This window comes from Dreissena polymorpha, chromosome 6, assembly GCF_020536995.1.
Source record: "Dreissena polymorpha isolate Duluth1 chromosome 6, UMN_Dpol_1.0, whole genome shotgun sequence".
NCBI lineage: Eukaryota > Metazoa > Mollusca > Bivalvia > Myida > Dreissenidae > Dreissena > Dreissena polymorpha.
In genome coordinates, this window is record NC_068360.1 from 30,356,850 (window position 1) to 30,377,908 (window position 21,059).

Here is a 21,059-nt window from a genome sequence, read left to right on the forward strand (position 1 = left end):
TTTGTTCTAGCTGCATTTATTACCTGCAGATATCAACGAGTGCCTCCAGAACCCGTGTCTCAACAGGGGCACCTGCTCTAACACTGAGGGCTCTTACAAGTGCACGTGTCCCAAGGGACTGGGAGGCGCTAACTGTGAATACGGTATAAAACAGCTTCATGAACTGAGTCTTGTACTGTGAAAATGGGGTTTAAAGCATGTGCGCAAAGTATTCGCCCCAGATTAGCCTGTGCAGTCCGCACAGGCTAATCAGGGACGACACTTTCCGCTTTTATGATATTTTCTGTTTGAAGAAAGTCTCTTCTTAGCAAAAATCTAGTTTAGGAGGAAAGTGTCGTTCCTAATTAGCCTGTGTGAAATGCACAGGTTAATCTGTGATGACACGTTACGCACACGCATTAAACTCCTTTTTCACAAAGTACGGCTCAATTAATCCATTACCACTCGTTTAGAAAATCAAATTACATTTAAGACCTTCCTTACTAGATTCAAGTTTCAAAGACTTCATTTCCAAACCATAAGATACTGATGAGCAGCAAATAAGTTTCATAGCCATTTTTGCTTAGCTTCTGAGCTGGAAAAAATAAAACTCCAGCCCAATGTTACTTTTATTTCTTAAGTAAGCTGTTCTCTATTTAGCTCACCTGAGCACAACGTGCTCATGGTGAGCTTTTGTGATCGCCTTTTGTCCGTCGTCCGTTGTGCGTCGTCAACATTTGCCTTGTTAACACACTAGAGGCCACATTTATGGTCTAATCTTCATGAAATTTAGTCAAAAGATTGGTCTCATTGGTATCTTGGATGAGTTTGAAAAAGGGTCCGGTTGGTTGAAAAACATGGCGGCCAGGGGGCGGGGCATTTTTCCTTATATGGCTTTAGTAAAACCTTGCTAACACTCAAGAGGCCACATTTATTGTTTGATTATCATGAAACTTGGTAAGAAGATTGGTCTCAATTATATCTAGGACGAATTTAAAAATGGTTCCCGTTGATTGAAAAACATTGGCACCAGGGGGCGGGGCATTTGTCCTTATATGGTTATAATAAAACCTTGTTAACACGCTAGTTATTAGGAAATATAATTGCAAGGTGAGTCTGAAAATAGTTCATGTTTGTTTAAAAACAAGGCTCTCAGGGGGTTGGTAGTTTTTTTGTATGTCTAAAAATGCGTGGTAAAATTTAGCTTTAGCTGATTATCATTACATAATACTTATTTTATTTTGTCATTTTTCACAACAATCTGATAAGCCATAATGTTAAAGAAAGATAACCTGTACATACTTTCTAATAGTTAACTCCCTTGTTTAACCTGCTGACTCAGGTTCCCTAATCTATTTTAAGTGGATCTCTGAAATTTGTTAGACCCGTTGGTTACAAAACACTTAAAGGGTTGATAATTTAAAATACATATTTTTCTAGTATAATGACATTTTTGGCTAAGTTGTAATTTCTTGTGTAAATCTGTACTTATTGTTTTGTCACATTTGTTATCAGTTTGTAGCAAATTTATCTATAATGGGAACTATTACTGATAAGCCATCTTTGAGAAAACCCCTACAGAGTTCCCCCAGAGCTAAGATATTGATCATTGATTATTGGTGTGTTTTTGTTAGCTGAATGCATGTGTAGCTCGCATATTTTAGTAGAAGTATGTTAGTTATGTTCAATTTAAATAATTGTGTTGATTTGAGTGTTTTTAATATGTTTTTAGTCTATGAGTACAGATTATATTTTTAACTAATCAAAATGTCTGTAAATGGACTGTTCTGATGGAAAATAGACTGTTCTGCCAGTGCTCACAGAACTGTATAAAATAAGCTATTTTGGGCTGATACAGTAACTTTTTTATGCTTTCATGAAAAAGTAACAACTCAAGAAAAAGGTGGATTTTGAAATAATTAGACTTTTAATTATTGTTACACCAGCATCAAGACATTTTGGCATTATTTTCCAAATTATTCTCATTATTTAGCTATTTTTTATTTGGCATTTTCTAAATTAGAAAGACTCTTTTGATTGAAATAACTTTTGTAAATTCTTCTTATTTTTTGCATTTGAGTCACTGGATTTTTCTACTCTTCATAAATTGTGTTCTTTAGATTAAGTTAGATTTATTTTATAAACTAAATTTTTGAAGCAAATTTTAGACTAACAGTAACTAATATTTATATCAGTTTTTTGACAGATTATGAACTTCTTTTTACATTCATTAAGGTATTTGCTGTATTTGTTCATTTTTAACGATGCTTATATTCTTTAGACTTGGCTTGTACCTTTTCTTAATTTATGTCATTGTTCTTCATTTTCCTAGTTCTTAGAATAAAAGCTATTGATTTTTGTTAAAGCTGCTTTTGTTTTCACTTATAGATTAATTCTTTGAGTGTATTCAGGCATATCTGACTGGACGCCTTTAGTTAATTGAATTACAACCAGTCAGTGGTGTCATCCTGACCGGATATAAGCGTTCTTTAATTAGACTCGATAAATATTTTCGTATTACATAAAAGCTCACAAAGTAACATAACTCGTAACCGTCACACGACCGGTTCACTTGCGTAAGCAAACGAGACCGCACTACCATGGTTGTTTATAGTGAAACATTGTGAATATTTTTAGTCACATTTTTAGTTCAATCTGAATGACACTTGCTGAATACAAATGTTGTTATCATATCTGGATTTAGTTTTCTCAATTAGTTTTAATAATATCATATTCAAACATATGTTGACAATCTTTATCAGCATAATATTTTTTGCTCATGGTGAACTTTTGTGATCACCTTTTGTCAATTGTCTGTCTTCCGTTGTGCGTCATGAATATGTGCCTTGTTAACACTGGTAGAGGCCACATTTATTGTCGGATCTTCATGAAACTTTGTCAGAGGTTTGTCCCTATGATATCTTGGACGTCTTCAAAAATGGTTCAGGTCTGTTGAAAAACATGGCCGCAAGGGTGGGGGGGGTGGGCATTTGTTTTTCATTCTACATGAATCTTGGTAAGAACATTTGTTCCATGGATATCTTGGGCTGCAAAGAATATGTCATTTCTTTTTATCTCAGGTGAGCGACTTTGGGCCTTTCAGGCCCTCTTGTTTTAATCAAGTCAGAAATTTTGGATTTGATTTATATCCACTTAGCTGTGATTGAGAATGTCAGTCAGCTCAGAGAATACGAACATGTTCATCCTTTAACTCAGTTTAAAGCTCAAAACTCAAAAAAGCTTTTATGAAACACCAATGTGAGCATATTAGTTTAACTGTAATCAAATAAAATCATTGAGCCAGATATTGACTGAAGTATGTTTGGGATACTATACTCTGTACACAGTACAAAATGACATTATGCAAATAATGTCTACCTAATTGGAAAATAAAGTGTGTCATCCAAACAAAGCTCAAATTTGTGATTAAATTGTCTCAAATTTGCATGAAAAAACTCAAAGATGTAGGACTGATTCGGCATATTAAGTTTTAATCACTTATTAACTGCACATTAGTTAGGATATGTTTGTTATTCCAAAAGTACCGGTAGTTGATTAGGGGTCTTCTAAGAATGATTATGTTGAGTATTGATTGTAAAATTGCTGTAACTGATTAACATTTCTTTATATGATACTGTGGTTTTGTATTTTACACTTGATTTATTTAAATTTAAATTTAATTGTTTTACACATGCTAAGAATGTTACATTTCAGCCATTAGACCTGCACGTGCAACAGATATGAGTCTTGCTCTGGGAAAATGGGGATTAATGCATGGTGGTTAAATGTCGTCTCCAATTAGCCTATATTGTCTACATAAACTAATCAAGGACGACAAGTTCAGCAATTTGTATTTTTTGTTTTTAAGGATGTCTCTTCTTGGCAATTAATTGAGTTGAGACGAAAAGTTTTGTACCTGATTAGCCTTTGTGGACTTCACAAGCAAATCTGTTATGAATTAAACCAACAGTTCACAGAGGAAGGTATTTATATAGGGTATGATATTTAGTAAGTTATATAAGATTGTCTGGGTTTCAGACATTAATGAATGCCTCACAAATAACCGGTGTCTATTCGGCGGAACTTGCACCAATACTGTGGGATCATACACCTGCCAGTGTATCGAAGGTAGAACCGGGGCCAACTGTGAGAAAGGTATGTTTTAATGCGCATGTTGGATATAAGTAAAATGTGGTCAAAATGTATGGTCTACTCTTGTTACTAGCATTAACTCTTTTCATTTCTAGGTATATGTAGCTCTGGTCTCCATAACTAACAATAATTTTGTTTTAATATTTTTGATTTTGTGTAACATATAACTATTTTGTATGAGCTGTGTCATGTGAAAATGGGTCTTATGCCACATGCAGCCAGCCGACGCGTATGCCCAAGACGCATAGATGTTATATTAAAAGGCAATTTTGGGTGGACAAGGCCTATGTTGGTAGGACCCCGGGGTGGGTAATACGGACATGGATGGTCGAGTAAGACAGTGTTGTCATAAGAGATGTTCAGTATTAATTTGAAGTCAATTGGTGAATGAATGAAGAAGTTATGTTAAAACAAAATTTGGGTATGAAAAAAAATTTAGTACTAATACAAAATGGGAACAAAAAAATTTGGGTACGAACAAATTTGGGAATGAAATGAAAATAAAATTAAGTAAAAAAAAAATTGGTTACGAAAAAAAATTGGGTCCGAAAAAAGATTTGAGTACGAAAAAATATTTGGGTATGAAAAAAATTTGAAACGAAAAAATATATGTACGAAAAAAATTTGGGTACGGAAAAAAATTGGGTACGAAAAAAAATGTTGATACGAAAATATTTGGGTACGAACCAAAATTTGGGTACGAAATAAATTGGGTACGAAAAAAATGGGAACGAAACAAAATTGGGTACGAAAAATTTTAAGTACGAAAGGCTTTCGTTGCAATTGAGCTTAAATACATAGGTTTAAACTAAATCAATGTTTTAGTTAACACTAAGGGCTCGTATAAGTGTACATGTCCCAAGGGATGTAGAGACGTTAACTGTGAATACGGTATAAAACAGCTTTATTAATTAAACCTTTACCACTCAGATACACTCTTTGATATGTGTGTAGTTTTATTGGTGCTAAGCCTATTATTTATTACTAAGTCTAAAAATGGGTTGGGGAATATGGGCCTTGGTGTCAGGTAATCTATAGCAGTTATGTTCAAGCTGCATTTATTACCTGCAGATATCAACGAGTGCCTCCAGAACCCTTGCCTCAACAGGGGCACCTGCTCTAACACCGAGGGCTCGTATAAGTGTACATGTCCCAAGGGATGGCGTGGCGCGAACTGTGAAAACGGTACAAAACAGCTTTATTAATTAAACCTTTACCACACAGATACTCTCTTTGGTGTGTGTGTAGTTTTATTGGTGCTAAGCCTATTATTGTCCCCTACCGGTTTCACCGGAGGGGACTTATTGTTTGCAATCCGTCTGTCAGTCTTTCAGTCTGTCTGTCTGTCAGTCCGTCACACTTTTCTGGATCCTGCGATTACTTTAAAAGTTCTTAATATTTTTTCATGAAACTTGCAACATGGATAGATGGCAATATGGAAAGTATGCACGTTATTTCATTTTGTTTCTACGTCAAAATATGTCAACCAAAAAAAATCTGAAAATGGTGGAATTTCTGACAATGGTGGAGCCGGTAGGGGACCATATTGCTTGACAATAGCCTTGTTTATTATTAAGTCTAAGAATGGGTTGGGAAATAGGAGCCTTGGTGTCAGGTAATCTATAGCAGTTATGTTCAAGCTGCATTTATTACCTGTAGATATCAACGAGTGCCTCCAGAACCCTTGCCTCAACAGGGGCACCTGCTCTAACACTGAGGGTTCGTATAAGTGTACATGTCCCAAGGGATGGAGTGGCGCGAACTGTGAATACGGTATAAAACAGCTTTATTAATTAAACCTTTACCACTCAGATACAATCTTTGATATGTGTGTAGTTTTATTGGTGCTAAGCCTATTATTTATTACTAAGTCTAAAAATGGGTTGGGGAATATGGGCCTTTGTGTCAGGTAATCTATAGCAGTTATGTTCAAGCTGCGTTTATTACCTGCAGATATCAACGAGTGCCGCCAGAATCCGTGTCTTAACAAGGTCACCTGCTCTAACACTGAGGGCTCGTATAAGTGTAAATGTCCCAAGGGATGGAGTGGCGCGAACTGTAAATACGGTATAAAACAGCTTTATTAATTAAACCTTTACCACTCAGATACAATCTTTGATATGTGTGTAGTTTTATTGGTGCTAAGCCTATTATTTATTACTAAGTCTAAGAATTGGTTGGGGGATATGGGCCCTGGTGACTGGTAATCTATAGCAGTTATGTTCAAGCTGCATTTATTACCTGCAGATATCAACGAGTGCTCCCGTAACCCGTGTCTCAACGGGGGCACCTGCACTAACACTGAGGGCTCTTACAAGTGCACGTGTCCCAAGGAATGGAGAGGTGCTAACTGTGAATACGGTATAAAACAGCTTCATTAATTATCCCCCGCCATAGGCGGAAGGATATTGTTTTCGCGTTGTCCGTCCGTCCGTCTTTCCGTCCGTCCGTCTTTCCGTCCGTCCGGCACTCTTGTGTCCGGAGCCATATCTTGGACGCGCTTTTGCAGATTTCATTGAAACTTGGTATGAGTATATATATGGATAAGAGGATGATGCACGCCAAATCGTATTGTACACCATCTGTTAATTACGGAGTTATTGGCCTTTGTATCTTAAAAAATTCATTTTTAGCTGAGTGTCAAATAAAACACTTTTGTGTCCAGAAGCATATTGGCGAGGGATATCAATTCAACGGATTTGCTTGTTGAGTCTTGTTCTGGGAAAATGGGGTTTAAAGCATGTGCGTAAAGTGTCGTCCCAGATTAGCCTGTGCAGTCCGCACAGGCTAATCAGGGACGACACTTTCCGCTGTTATGATATTTTATGTTTAAAGAAAGTCTCTTCTTACCAAAAATATAGTTTAGGATGATTGTGTCGTCTTCGATTAGCGGACTGCACAGGCTAATCTGGGATGACACGTTACGCACATGCATTAAACCCCTTTTTCACAGTCCACACAGGCTAATAAGGGACGACACTTTCCGCTTTTATGATATTTTCTGTTTAAAGAAAGTTTCTTCTTAGCAAAAATCTAGTTTAGGAGGAAAGTGTCGTCGCTGATTAGCTTGACACTTTACGCACATGCATTAAACACCTTTTCACAAAGTACGGCTCAATTAATCCTTTACCACTCAGATGCACTCTTCGACCCATTTGAAGTCCTTTAGAAAATCAAATTTCATTTAAGGCCTTTCTTACTAGATTCAAGTTTCAAAGACTTCATTTCCAAACCATAACATACTGACGAGCAGCAAATAGGTTTCATAGCCATTTTTGCTTAGCTTCTGAGCTGGAAAAAATAAAACTCCAGCCCAATGTTACTTTTATTTATAAGTAAGCTGTTCTCTTTTCTTCATATATTTCCAGTAGAACCAAAGGAAATGTGAATATATGCAATCATGCGATAGTCTTTATCTTTAAAAAAACCAAACATACACCCATTCATATAAGAATGGAAAAATAAAACAAATACATAACTTATGTTAACTTTGTTTCTTCAATATGAATATGGAAAAAAAAACACAAATCAATATTAGTCAACGTGTGTTTTTTTTTTTAATCTTTATCACCTGTAATCAACACATCGTTGCGAATCATTAAGAACCGATGATGAACCTTTATGAAACTGTTTCATTCTAGTATTACCAAATATTTATAAAGGTGTTTAATTGCTATTTCTTACCTACTAAATTACAAGCTCCATTCTCTGATGCAAATGATAGCCAGTATCAAATGTCTATTCTTGTCTACGCATATTGACGAGTAATATGCTTCACTGCCAAAAATATGTTTAATGTCCTGTTACATTGTTATCTCCTCTTTGCATCTTACAATGTTATCTCCCCTTTTCAGACAATAATGAATGTGAGATGAAACCTTGTCTGAATGACGCTGTGTGCATCAACAATGCAGGATCATACCAGTGCCAGTGTCCAGCGGGATACACCGGCCTCAACTGCGAAATTGGTACGCAGTACTCGTACAATTTGTGTTTTACCTCTTAGATACATATTTTCACGCATTTATATTCACTTAAAAAGTTAAATTTAAATCAAGATATTTTTTACTAGATTCAAGTTTTTAAGGCTTCATTTCCAACCCTTAGATACTGATGAGCAGCAAACAGCATAGAACCTGAACAGACTGCGAGTTACTCGCAGGCTGTTCTGGTTTTATGCTGGTTGCTTAAGCCATTTTCTCTTTGCTTCTTATGGGGGAAAGCATTAAACAAGGGCCCAGAATGAAGGACATTCTCATTTTTAGCTCACCTGAGCACAATGTGCTCATGGTGAGCTTTTGTGATCGCCGTTTGTCTGTCGTGCGTTGTGCGCGTCAACATTTGCCTTGTTTTCACTCTAGAGGCCACATTTATTTGCCAATCTTCATGAATTTGACCAGAAGATTAATCTTAATGACATCTTGGATGAGTTCGAAAATGGTTATGTGTACTTGACAAACATGGCTGCCAAGGGTTGGGGCATTTTTCCTCATATGGCTTTACATGGCTAATGTAAAACATTGTTAACACTCTATAGGCCACATTTATTGTCCAATCATCATGAAACTTGGTCTTAAGATTTGTCCTAATGATATCTTGGACAAGATTGAAAATGGTTTCGGTTGCTTCAAAAACGTGGCCACCATTGGGCGGTGCATTTTTTCTTATATGGCTATATATTGCTTTTGTAAAACCTTGTTAATACTCTAGAGGCCACATGTATCGTTCAATCTTCATGAAACTTTGTCAGAATATTTGTCCAAGTGATATCTAAGATGAGTTTGAATATGGTTCCAGATGGTTGAAAAACATGGCCACCAGGGGGCGGGGCATTGTTCCTTATATGGCTATTGTAAAACCTTGTTTACACTCTAGTTAAATATTTTCGAAGTTTAATGTAGTAATATTTATTTTGCAGAAAATTACTTAAGGGAGAAAAAGAGAAAAACTGTTCATAGCTTGAATTGTTTGAATTCTTATCATGAATGCACACTTAATTACTCCAACTGACCCTAATTAGCTGCCTGAGCACAAATAATTAAACATCTATGAGTGAACCTTGTTGTTCTATTTTTAGAACAGCAACTTGATACCTTGTTGTGCTATTTGTTTTATGTGTGGCACCATAGATAATAGAAGATATAATTTTTGAGGCTCACAGTTTATTGATGAGGTCTGAATTGTGTGTGTGATTATCAAAGATTTGTGTTTAAAAAAGGATTTGTTGATTTTTTAATTGGAAATATAATTGCAAGGTGAGTCTGAAAATAGGTCATGTTTGTTTAAAAACAAGGCTCTCAGGGGGGGGGGGGGTAGGTTTTTTGTATGTCCACAGTTGTTCACAGAGGAAGGTATTTATATAGGGTATGATATTTAGTAAGTTATATAAGGTTGTCGGGGTTTCAGACATTAATGAATGCCTCACAAATAACCCGTGTCTATTCGGCGGAACTTGCACCAATACCGTGGGATCATACACCTGCCAGTGTATCGAAGGTAGAACTTGGGCCAACTGTGAGAAAGGTATGTTTTAATGCGCATGTTGGATGAAAGTAAAATTTGGTCAAAATATATGGTCTACTCTTGTTACTTAAAATTAACTCTTTTCATTTCGAGGTATATGTAGCTCTGGTTTCCATAACTAACACTAATTTTGTTTTAATATTTTTGATTTTGTGTAACATATAACTATTTTGACTGAGCTGTGTCATGTGAAAATGGGTCTTATGCCACATGCAGCCAGCATGTGTTGAGTGGAGAAAGGTCAAGGTCATCTTTCAAGGTCAAAGGTCAAATATATGGGGGGCATAGTGTTTCACAAACGCACCTTGTTTAAACTAAATAAATGTCTGTGTAACAAGAAAATATCATTCTTGATGCGAAATAAGTATGTAAATGTACATAAACATAAGGTTTATGTCATAGTGTAAATTAATTTAACTCTTGAAACGGCACTGGTTCGATAATCCGGAAGATTCGTTAATCCGGAAATTTCTGCCTGAACGGACGTGTCCGGATAAACGCGGGGTCACTGTATTCCAATCTGCATGAAACTTGGTCAGAATATCTTTCCCAATGATATCTCGGCCGAGTTCAAAAAACGTCCGGTCTGTTGAAAAACATGTCTGCCAGGGGACGGGCAGTTTTCCTTACACGGCTATAGTGAAACCTTGTTAACACTCTAGAAGTTACATTAATTATCCAATCTTCATAAAACTTGATCAGAATATTTGTATCAATGATATCTCAGATGAGTTCGAAAATGGTTCAGGTCCGTTGAAAAAATGTCTGCCAGGGGGCGGGGCAGTTTGCAAATGGTCCAGAACGGTGAAAAAACATGGACGCCAGGGGGCGGGTCAGTTTTCTCTCCCTATATATATATATATATATATATATATATATATATATATATATATATATATATATATATATATATATATATATAGTGAAAACATGAAAACACTCTAGAAGTCAAATTTTTTGTCCAATCTTCATGAAATTTTGTAAGAATATTTGTTTTCTGAATACGACGGTTGAGTTTGAAAATGGATCGGATCGGTAAAAAAAACATGGCTGCCAGGAGGGGCTCATTTTCCTTATATTTATATAGTAAAAAAAGCTTGTAAACACTCTAGAAGTCACATTTTTTGCCTAATCATCATGGAATGTGGTCAAAACATTGGTTTTGTGGATATCTCGGACGTGTTCGAAAATGGTCGTGATCCGGGTAGTTTTTGTGATAATCAAACATTTATGTTTTACATAGGGTTAATTGATGTTCATTGTTGTTTTAATTGGAAATATCATTGCAAGGTAAGTCTAAAAATAGTTCCAGATGGTTTAAAAGCAAGGTCCTGAGGTGGATGGCAGATTTCTTATTATTGCTATAGTGAAACATTGTGATCTCTCACTGTGATAAGTCACATTTTAGTTCAATCTTAATGAAACATGCTGAGAAAATATGTTTCTAAATTATTTTGATTAACTTTGAAAATGGCTCCGGTGCTCTGAAGAGCATAGTTTCCAGGGGCGAGCGATTTTTTCTTCAACCCTATTTAAAACACAAATCTCTGATAATCACATCAAACCTACCGACCTCATCCATAAACTGTGTGCCATAACAATTCGTGTTCCACTCTTATCAGTCTGAAGGTCTTTGATGGGAGTTTCCAGCTGGGGCCAATTTCTAAGGACTAAGGGCATTTAAGCTGCAAGCCTGCTACATCACATTACCCTTTCAAAAGGCATCAATGAATACTACTGTACCAGAACAATTCAGGCACAGTCAATAGAGAACTAATTAGTTGCAGATAAGCAGGTGGATGATTGGGATCATTGGAGAAATAAGAGTGCATTCCTGACAAGCCATGCATTCATGATTGGAGGTCAAACACAATTCAAGTTATAAACAGTTGTTTCTCCCCTAAGTAATTTTCTGTGAAATCAATATTACTACTTAAAATTTTGAGAATATTTAATAGAGGGTTTTCAGATGGCATAAATATGTTTGTTGCACTTCATCCCCAATCAATCATCATCATAATAATCCTCTTCAGACAGGAATAAAAATAAACTAGAAGTGGCGAGGCAGAGGCCGACGCGTATCTCCACGCCGCGCCGCATAGATGGTATATTAAAAGGCAATTTTTGGTGTGCAGAGCCTATGTTGGTGGGGCCCCGGGGTGGGAAATGTGGACATGGATGGTCGAGATAGACGGTGTGGTTATAAGAGATGTTCAGTATAAATTTGAAGTCAATTGGTGAATAAATGAAGAAGTTATGTTAAAACAAAATTTTGGGTAGAAAAAAATTGGGTTCGAAAAAAATGGGTACAAAACAAATTCGGGTACGAACAAATTTGGGTATGAACAAACAATTGTATACGAAAAAATTGGGTATGAAAAAAATTATGTACTAAAAAATGTGTGTATGAAAAACAATTTGGGTACGAATGAAAAAAATGGGTACGAAAAAAAATTATGTACTAACAATTTTGAGTACGAAAGGCTTTTGTTGCAATTGAGCTTAAATACATAGGTTTAAACTAAATAAATGTTTTTGTTTAACACTGCGGGCTCGTATAAGTGTACATGTCCCAAGGGATGGAGAGGCGCGAACAGTGAATACGGTATAAAACAGCTTCATTAATTGAGTCTTGTACTGTGAAAATGGGGTTTAAATCATGTGCGCAAAGTATTCGCCCCAGATTAGCCTGTGCAGTCCGCACAGGCTTATCATGGATGACACTTTCCGCTTTTATGATATTTTCTGTTTGAAGAAAGTCTCTTCTTAGCAAAAATCTAGTTAAGGAGGAAAGTGTCGTCCCTTATTAACCTGTGTGAAATGCACAGGCTAATCTGTGATGACACATTACGCACACGCATTAAACCCCTTTTTCACAAAGTACGGCTCAATTAATCCTTTACCACTCAGATGCACTCTTTGACCCATTTGAAGTCGTTTAGAAAATCAAATTACATTTAAGACCTTTCTTACTAGATTCAAATTTCAAAGGCTTCATTTCCAAACCATAACATACTGATGAGCAGCAAATAGGTTTCATAGCCATTTTTGCTTAGCTTCTGAGCTGGAAAAAATAAAACTCCAGCCCAATGTTACTTTTATTCTTAAGTAAGCTGTTCTCTATTTAGCTCACCTGAGCACAACGTGCTAATGGTGAGCTTTTGTGATCGCCTTTTGTCCGTCGTCCGTAGTGCGTCGTCAACATTTGCCTTGTTAACACTCTAGAGGCCACATTTATGGTCTAATCTTCATGAAATTTAGTCAAAAGATTGGTCTCATTGATATCTTGGATGAGTTTGAAAATGGGCCCGGTTGGTTGAAAAACATGGCGGCCAGGGAGCGGGGCATTTTTGCCTTATATGGCTATAGTAAAACCTTGCTAACACTCTAGAGGCCACATTTATTGTCCGATTATCATGAAACTTGGTACGAAGATTGGTCTCAATTATATCTTCGACGAATTTAAAAATGGTTCCCATTGGTTGAAAAACATTGGCACCAGGGGGCGGGGCATTTGTCCTTATATGGCTATTATAAAACCTTGTTATTTGGAAATAAAATTGCAAGGTGAGTCTGAAAATAGTTCATGCTTGTTTAAAAACAAGGGGGGGTTGGTAGTTTTTTTGTATGTCTAAAAATGCGTGGTAAAATTTAGCTTTAGCTGATTATCATTACATAAAACTTATTTTATTTTGTCATTTTTCACAACAATCTGGTAAGCCATAATGTTAAAGAAAGATAACCTGTACATACTTTCTAATAGTTTACTCCCTTGTTTAACCTGCTGACTCAGGTTCCCTAATCTATTTTAAGTGCATCTCTGAAATTTGTTAGACCCGTTGGTTTCAAAACACTTAAAGGGTAAATAATTTAAAATACATATTTTTCTAGTTTAATGACATTTTTGGCTAAGTTGTAATTTTTTGTGTAAATCTGTACTTATTGTTTTGTCACATTTGTTATCAGTTTGTAGCAAATTAATCTATAATGGGAACTATTACTGATAAGCCATCTTTGAGAAAACCCCTACAGAGTTCCCCCAGAGCTAAGATATTGATCATTGATTATTGGTGTGTTTTTGATAGCTGAATGCATGTGTAGCTCGCATATTTTAGTAGAAGTATGCTGGTTATGTTCAATTTAAATAATTGTGTTGATTTTAGTGTTTTTATTATGTTTTAGTCTATGAGTACAGATTATATTTTTAACTAATCAAAATGTCTGTAAATGGACTGTTCTGATGGAAAATAGACTGTTCTGCCAGTGCTCTCAGAACTGTATAAAATAAGCTGTTTTTGGCTGATACAGTAACTTCTTGATGCTTTCTTGAAAAAGTAACAACTCAAGAAAAAGGTGGATTTTGAAATAATTAGACTTTAAATTATTGTTACACCAGCATCAAGACATTTTGGCATTATTTTCCAAATTATTCTCATTATTTAGCTAATTTTTATTTGGCATTTTCTAAATTAGAAAGACTCTTTTGATTGAAATAACTTTTGTAAATTCTTCTTATTTTTTGCATTTGAGTCACTGGATTTTCCTACTCTCCATAAATTGTGTTCTTTAGATTAAGTTAGATTTACTTTATAAGCTAAATTTTTGAAGCAACTTTTAGACTAACAGTAACTAATATTTATATCAGTTTTTTGACAGATTATGAACTTCTTTTTACATTCATTAAGGTATTTGCTGTATTTGTTCATTTTTAACGATGCGTATATTCTTTAGACTTGGCTTGTACCTGTTCTTAATTCTCTGTCATTGTTCTTCATTTTCCCAGTTCTTAGAATAAAAGCTGTTGATTTTTGTTAAAGCTGCTTTTGTTTTCACTTACAGATTATTTCTTTGAGTGTATTCTGGCTTATCTGACTGGACGCCTTTAGTTAATTGAATTACAACCAGTCAGTGGTGTCATCCTGACCGGAAATAAGCGTTCTTTAATTAGACTCGATAAATATTTTCGTATTACATAAAAGCTCACAAAGTAGCATAACTCGTAACCGTCCCAAGACCGGTTCACTTGCGTAAGCGAACGAGACCGCACTACCACGGTTGTTTATAGTGAAACATTGTGAATACTTTTAGTCACATTTTTAGTTCAATCTGAATGACACTTGCTGAATACAAATGTTGTTATCATATCTGGATTTAGTTTACTCAATTAGTTTTAATAATATCATATTCAAACATATGTTGACAATCTATATCAGAATAATATTTTTTGCTCATGGTGAACTTTTGTGATCACCTTTTGTCAATTGTCTGTCTTCCGTTGTGCGTCATGAATATGTGCCTTGTTAACACTGGTAGAGGCCACATATATTGTCGGATCTTCATGAAACTTTGTCAGAGGTTTGTCCCTATGATATCTTGGACGACTTCAAAAATGGTTCAGGTCTGTTGAAAAACATGGCCGCAAAGGGGGGGGGGGCATTTGTTTTTCATTCTTCATAAAACTTGGTAAGAACATTTGTTCCATGGATATCTTGAGCTGCAAAGAATATGTCATTTCTTTTTATCTCAGGTGAGCGGCTTTGGGCATTTCAGGCCCTCTTGTTTTTATCAAGTCATGAATTTTGGATTTGATTTATGTCCACTTAGCTGTGATTGAGAATGTCAGTCAGCTCAGAGAATACGAACATGTTCATCCTTGAACTCAGTTTTAAGTCAAGCTCAAAACTCAAAAAGCTTTTATGAAACACCAATGCGAGCATATTAGTTTAACTGTAATCAAATAAAATCGTTGAGCCAGATATTGACTTAAGTATGGTCGGGATACTATACTCTGTACACAGTACAAAATGACATTAGGCAAATAATGTCTACCTAATGGGAAAATAAAGTGTGTCATCCAAAAAAAGCTCAAATTTGTAATTAAATTGTCTCAAATTTGCATGAAAAAACTCAAAGCAGTAGGACTGATTCGGCATATTAAGTTCTAATCACTTATTAACTGCACATTAGTTAGGATATGTTTGTTATTCCAAAAGCACCGGTAGTTAATGAGGGGTCTTCTAAGAATGATTATGTTGAGTATTGATTGTAAATTGCTGTAACTGGTTAACATTTCTTTATATGATACTGTGGTTTTGTATTTTACACTTGATTTATTTGACTTTAAATTTAATTTTTTACACATGCTCAGAATGTAACATTTCATCCATTAGACCTGCACGTGTAACAAATATGAGACTTGCTCTCGGAAAATGGGGCTTAATGCATGGTGGTTAAATGTCGTCCCCAATCAGCCTGTTTCGTCTACACAAACTAATCAATGACGACAAGTTCAGCATTTTGTATTTTTTGTTTTTAGGGATGTCTCTTCTTGGCAATTAATTGAGTTAAGGCGGAAAGTTTTGTATCTGATTAGCCCTTGTGGACTCCACATGCCAATCTGTTATGATTGACACTTTAAGAACATGAATAAAACCATATGTTCACAGAGGAAGGTATTTATATAGGGTATGATATTTAGTAAGTGATATAAGATTGTCTGGGTTTCAGACATTAATGAATGCCTCACAAATAACCGGTGTCTATTCGGCGGAACTTGCACCAATACCGTGGGATCATACACCTGCCAGTGTATCGAAGGTAGAACTGGGGCCAACTGTGAGAAAGGTATGTTTTAATGCGCATGTTGAATATAAGTAAAATGTGGTCAAAATGTATGGTCTACTCTTGTTACTAGCATTAACTCTTTTCATTTCTAGGTATATGTAGCTCTGGTCTCCATAACTTACAATAATTTTGTTTTAATATTTTTGATTTTGTGTAACATATAACTATTTTGTATGAGCTGTGTCATGTGAAAATGGGTCTTATGCCACATGCAGCCAGCCGACGCGTATGCCCAAGACGCATAGATGTTATATTAAAAGGCAATTTAGGGTGGGCAAGGCCTATGTTGGTGGGACCCCGGGGTGGGTAATACGGACATGGATGGTCGAGTTAGCCAGTGTTGTCATAAGAGATGTTCAGTATTAATTTGAAGTAAATTGGTGAATGAATGAAGAAGTTATGTTAAAACAAAATTTGGGTATGAAAAAAAATTTAGTACTAACACAAAATGGGAACAAAATAAATTTGTGCACGAACAAATTTGGGTATGAAAATAAAATTAAGTCAAAAAAAAATTGGGTACGAAAAAAATTGGGTCGGAAAAAATATTTGAGTACGAAAAAATATTTGGGTATGAAAAAAATTTGAAACGAAAAAATATGTGTACGAAAAAAATTTGGGTACGGAAAAAAATTGGGTACGAAAAAAATGTTGATACGAAAACATTTGGTTACGAACCAAAATTTGGGTATGAAAAAAAATTGGGTACGAAAAAAATGGGAACGAAACAAAATTGGGTACGAAAAATTTCAAGTACGAAAGGCTTTCGTTGCAATTGAGCTTAAATACATAGGTTTAAACTAAATCAATGTTTTAGTTTAACACTGAGGGCTCGTATAAGTGTAAATGTCCCAAGGGATGTAGAGACGTGAACTGTCAATACGGTATAAAACAGCTTTATCAATTAAACCTTTACCACTCAGATACACTCTTTGATATGTGTGTAGTTTTATTGGTGCTAAGCCTATTATTTATTACTAAGTCTAAGAATTGGTTGGGGATATGGGCCCTGGTGACTGGTAATCTATAACAGTTATGTTCAAGCTGCATTTATTACCTGCAGATATCAACGAGTGCTCCCGTAACCCGTGTCTCAACGGGGGCACCTGCTCTAACACTGAGGGCTCGTATAAGTGTACATGTCCCAAGGGATGGAGTGGCGCGAACTGTGAATACGGTATAAAACAGCTTTATTAATTAAACCTTTACCACCCAGATACACTCTTTGATATGTGTGTAGTTTTATTGGTGCTAAGTCTATTATTTATAATTAAGTCTAAGAATGGGTTGGGGAATATGGGCCCTGGCGACTGGTAATCTATAGCAGTTATGTTCAATCTGCATATTTTACCTGCAGATATCAACGAGTGCCTCCAGAACACGTGTCTCAACAGGGGCACCTGTTCTAACACTGAGGGCTCGTATAAGTGTAAATGTCCCAAGGGATGGAGTGGCGCGAACTGTCAATACGGTATAAAACAGCTTTATTAATTAAACCTTTACCACACAGATACTCTCTTTGGTGTGTGTGTAGTTTTATTGGTGCTAAGCCTTTTATTGTCCCCTACCGGTTTCACCGGAGGGGACTTATTGTTTGCATTCCGTCTGTCAGTCTTTCAGTCTGTCTGTCTGTCAGTCCGTCACACTTTTCTGGATCCTGCGATTACTTTAAAAGTTCTTAAATTTTTTCATGAAACTTGCAACATGGATAGATGTCAATATGGAAATTATGCACGTTATTTCATTTTGTTTCTACGTCAAAATATGGCAACCAAAAAAAAAATAATCTGAAAATGGTGGAATTTCTGACAATGGTGGAGCCGGTAGGGGACCATTTTGCTTGACAATAGCCTTGTTTATTAAGTCTAAGAATTGGTTGGGAAATATGAGCCTTGGTGAGCGGTAATCTATAGCAGTTATGTTCAAGCTGCATTTATTACCTGCATATATCAACGAGTGCCTCCAGAACCCGTGTCTCAACAGGGGCACCTGCTCTAACACTGAGGGTTCGTATAAGTGTACATGTCCCAAGGGATGGCGAGGCGTGAACTGTGAAAACGGTATAAAACAGCTTTATTTATTAAACCTTTACCACTCAGATACAATCTTTGATATGTGTGTAGTTTTATTGGTGCTAAGACTATTATTTATAAATAAGTCTAAGAATTGGATGGGGGATATGTGCCCTGGTGTCTGGTAATCTATAGCAGTTATGTTCAAGCTGCATTTATTACCTGCCGATATCAACGAGTGCTCCCGTAACCCGTGTCTCAACGGGGGCACCTGCTCTAACACTGAGGGCTCTTACAAGTGCACGTGTCCCAAGGAATGGAGAGGTGCTAACTGTAAATACGGTATAAAACAGCTTCATTAATTATCCCCCGCCATAGGCGGAGGGATATTGTTTTCGCGTTGTCCGTCCGTCCGTCTTTCCGTCCGTCCGTCTTTCCGTCCGTCCGGCACTCTTGTGTCCGGAGCCATATCTTGGACGTGCTTTTGCAGATTTCATTGAAACTTGGTATGAGTATATATATGGATAAGAGGATGATGCACGCCAAATCGTATTGTACACCATCTGTTAATAACGGAGTTATTGGCCTTTGTTTTTAAAATATGCTTTTTTAGCTGAGTGTCAAATAAAACACTTTTGTGTCCAGAAGCATATTAGTGAGGGATATCAATTCAACGAATTTGCTTGTTTAGTCTTGTTCTGTGAAAATTGGGTTTAAAACATGTGCGTAAAGTGTCGTCCCAGATTAGCCTGTGCAGTCCGTACAGGCTAATCAGGGACGACTCTTTCCGCTGTTATGATATTTTATGTTTAAAGAAAGTCTCTTCTTACCAAAAATATAGTTTAGGATGATAGTGTCGTCCCTGATTAGCGGACTGCACAGGCTAATCTGTGATGACACGTTACGCACACGCATTAAATCCCTTTTTCACAAAGCATGTCTCAATTAATCCTTTACCACTCAGATACACTCTTTGACCCATTTGAAGTCGTTTAGAAAATCAAATTTCATTTAAGGCCTTTCTTACTAGATTCAAGTTTCAAAGACTTCATTTCCAAACCATAGCATACTGATGAGCAGCAAATAGGTTTCATAGCCATTTTTGCTTAGCTTCTGAGCTGGATAAAATAAAACTCCAGCCCAATGTTACTTTTATTTATATATAAGCTGTTCTCTTTTCTTCATATATTTCCAGTAGAACCAAAGGAAATGTGAATATATGCAATCATGCGATAGTCTTTATCTTTAAAAAAAAACAAACATACACCCATTCATTTAAGAGTGGAAAAATAAAAAAAAATACATAACTTATGTTAACTTTGTTTCTTCAATATGAATATGGAAAAAAAAACACAAATCAATTTTAGTCAACGTGTGTTTTTTTTTAAACTTCTTTATCATCTGTACTCAACACATCGTTGTGAATCATTAAGAACCGATGATGAATCTTTATGAAACTGTTTCATTTTATTATTACCAAATATTTATAAAGGTGTTTAATTGCTATTTCTTACCTACTAAATTACAAGTTCCATTATCTGATGCAAACGATAGCCAGTATCAAATGTCTATTCTTGTCTACGCATATTGACGAGTAATATGCTTCACTGCCAAAAATATGTTTAATGTCCTGTTACATTGTTATCTCCTCTTTGCATCTTACAATGTTATCTCCCCTTTCAGACAATAATGAATGTGAGATGAAACCTTGTCTGAATGACGCTGTGTGCATCAACAATGCAGGATCATATCAGTGCCAGTGTCCAGCGGGATACACCGGCCTCAACTGCGAAATTGGTACGCAGTACTCGTACAATTTGTGTTTTACCTCTTAGATACATATTGTCATGCATTTATATTCACTTAAAAAGTTAAATTTAAATCAAGATATTTTTTACTAGATTCAAGTTTTTAAGGCTTCATTTCCAACTCTTAGATACTGATGAGCAGCAAACAGCAAAGAACCTGAACAGACTGCGAGTTACTCGCAGGCTGTTCTGGTTTTATGCTGGTTGCTTAAGCCATTTTCTCTTTGCTTCTTATGGGGGAAAGCATTAAACAAGGGCCCAGAATGAAGGACATTCTCATTTTTAAGCTCACCTGAGCACAATGTGCTCAAGGTGAGCTTTTGTGATCGCCGTTTGTCTGTCGTGCGTCGTGCGTTGTGCGCCGTATACACTTGCCTTGTTTTCACTCTAGAGGCCACATTTATTTGCCAATCGTCATGAATTTGACCAGAAGATTAATCTTAATGACATCTTGGATGAGTTCGAAAATGGTTATGTTTACTTGACAAACATGGCTGCCAAGGGTTGGGGCATTTTTCCTCATATGGCTATACATGGCTAATGTAAAACATTGTTAACACTCTATAGGCCACATTTATTGTCCAATCATCTTGAAACTTGGTCTTAAGATTTGTCCTAATGATATCTTGGACAAGATTGAAAATGGTTTCGGTTGGTTTAAAAAACATGGCCACCATTGGGCGGGGCATTTTTTCTTATATGGCTATATATTGCTTTTGTAAAACCTTGTTAACACTCTAGAGGCCACATTTATCGTTCAATCTTCATGAAACTTTGTCAGAAGATTTGTCCAAATGATATCTAAGATGAGTTTGAAAATGGTTCCAGATGGTTGAAAAACATGGCCACCAGGGGGCGGGGCATTTTTTCTTATATGGCTATTGTAAAACCTTGTTTACACTCTAGTTAAATATTTTCGAAGTTTAATGTAGTAATATTTATTTTGCAGAAAATTACTAAA

At 36.1% G+C, this 21,059-nt stretch overlaps 1 pseudogene; it reads left to right on the top strand.

Annotated features, from left to right (window-relative positions):
- LOC127835552 (neurogenic locus notch homolog protein 1-like) overlaps window positions 1–21,059 on the top strand; it is an 88,678-nt pseudogene that overhangs the window by 32,731 nt on the left and 34,888 nt on the right.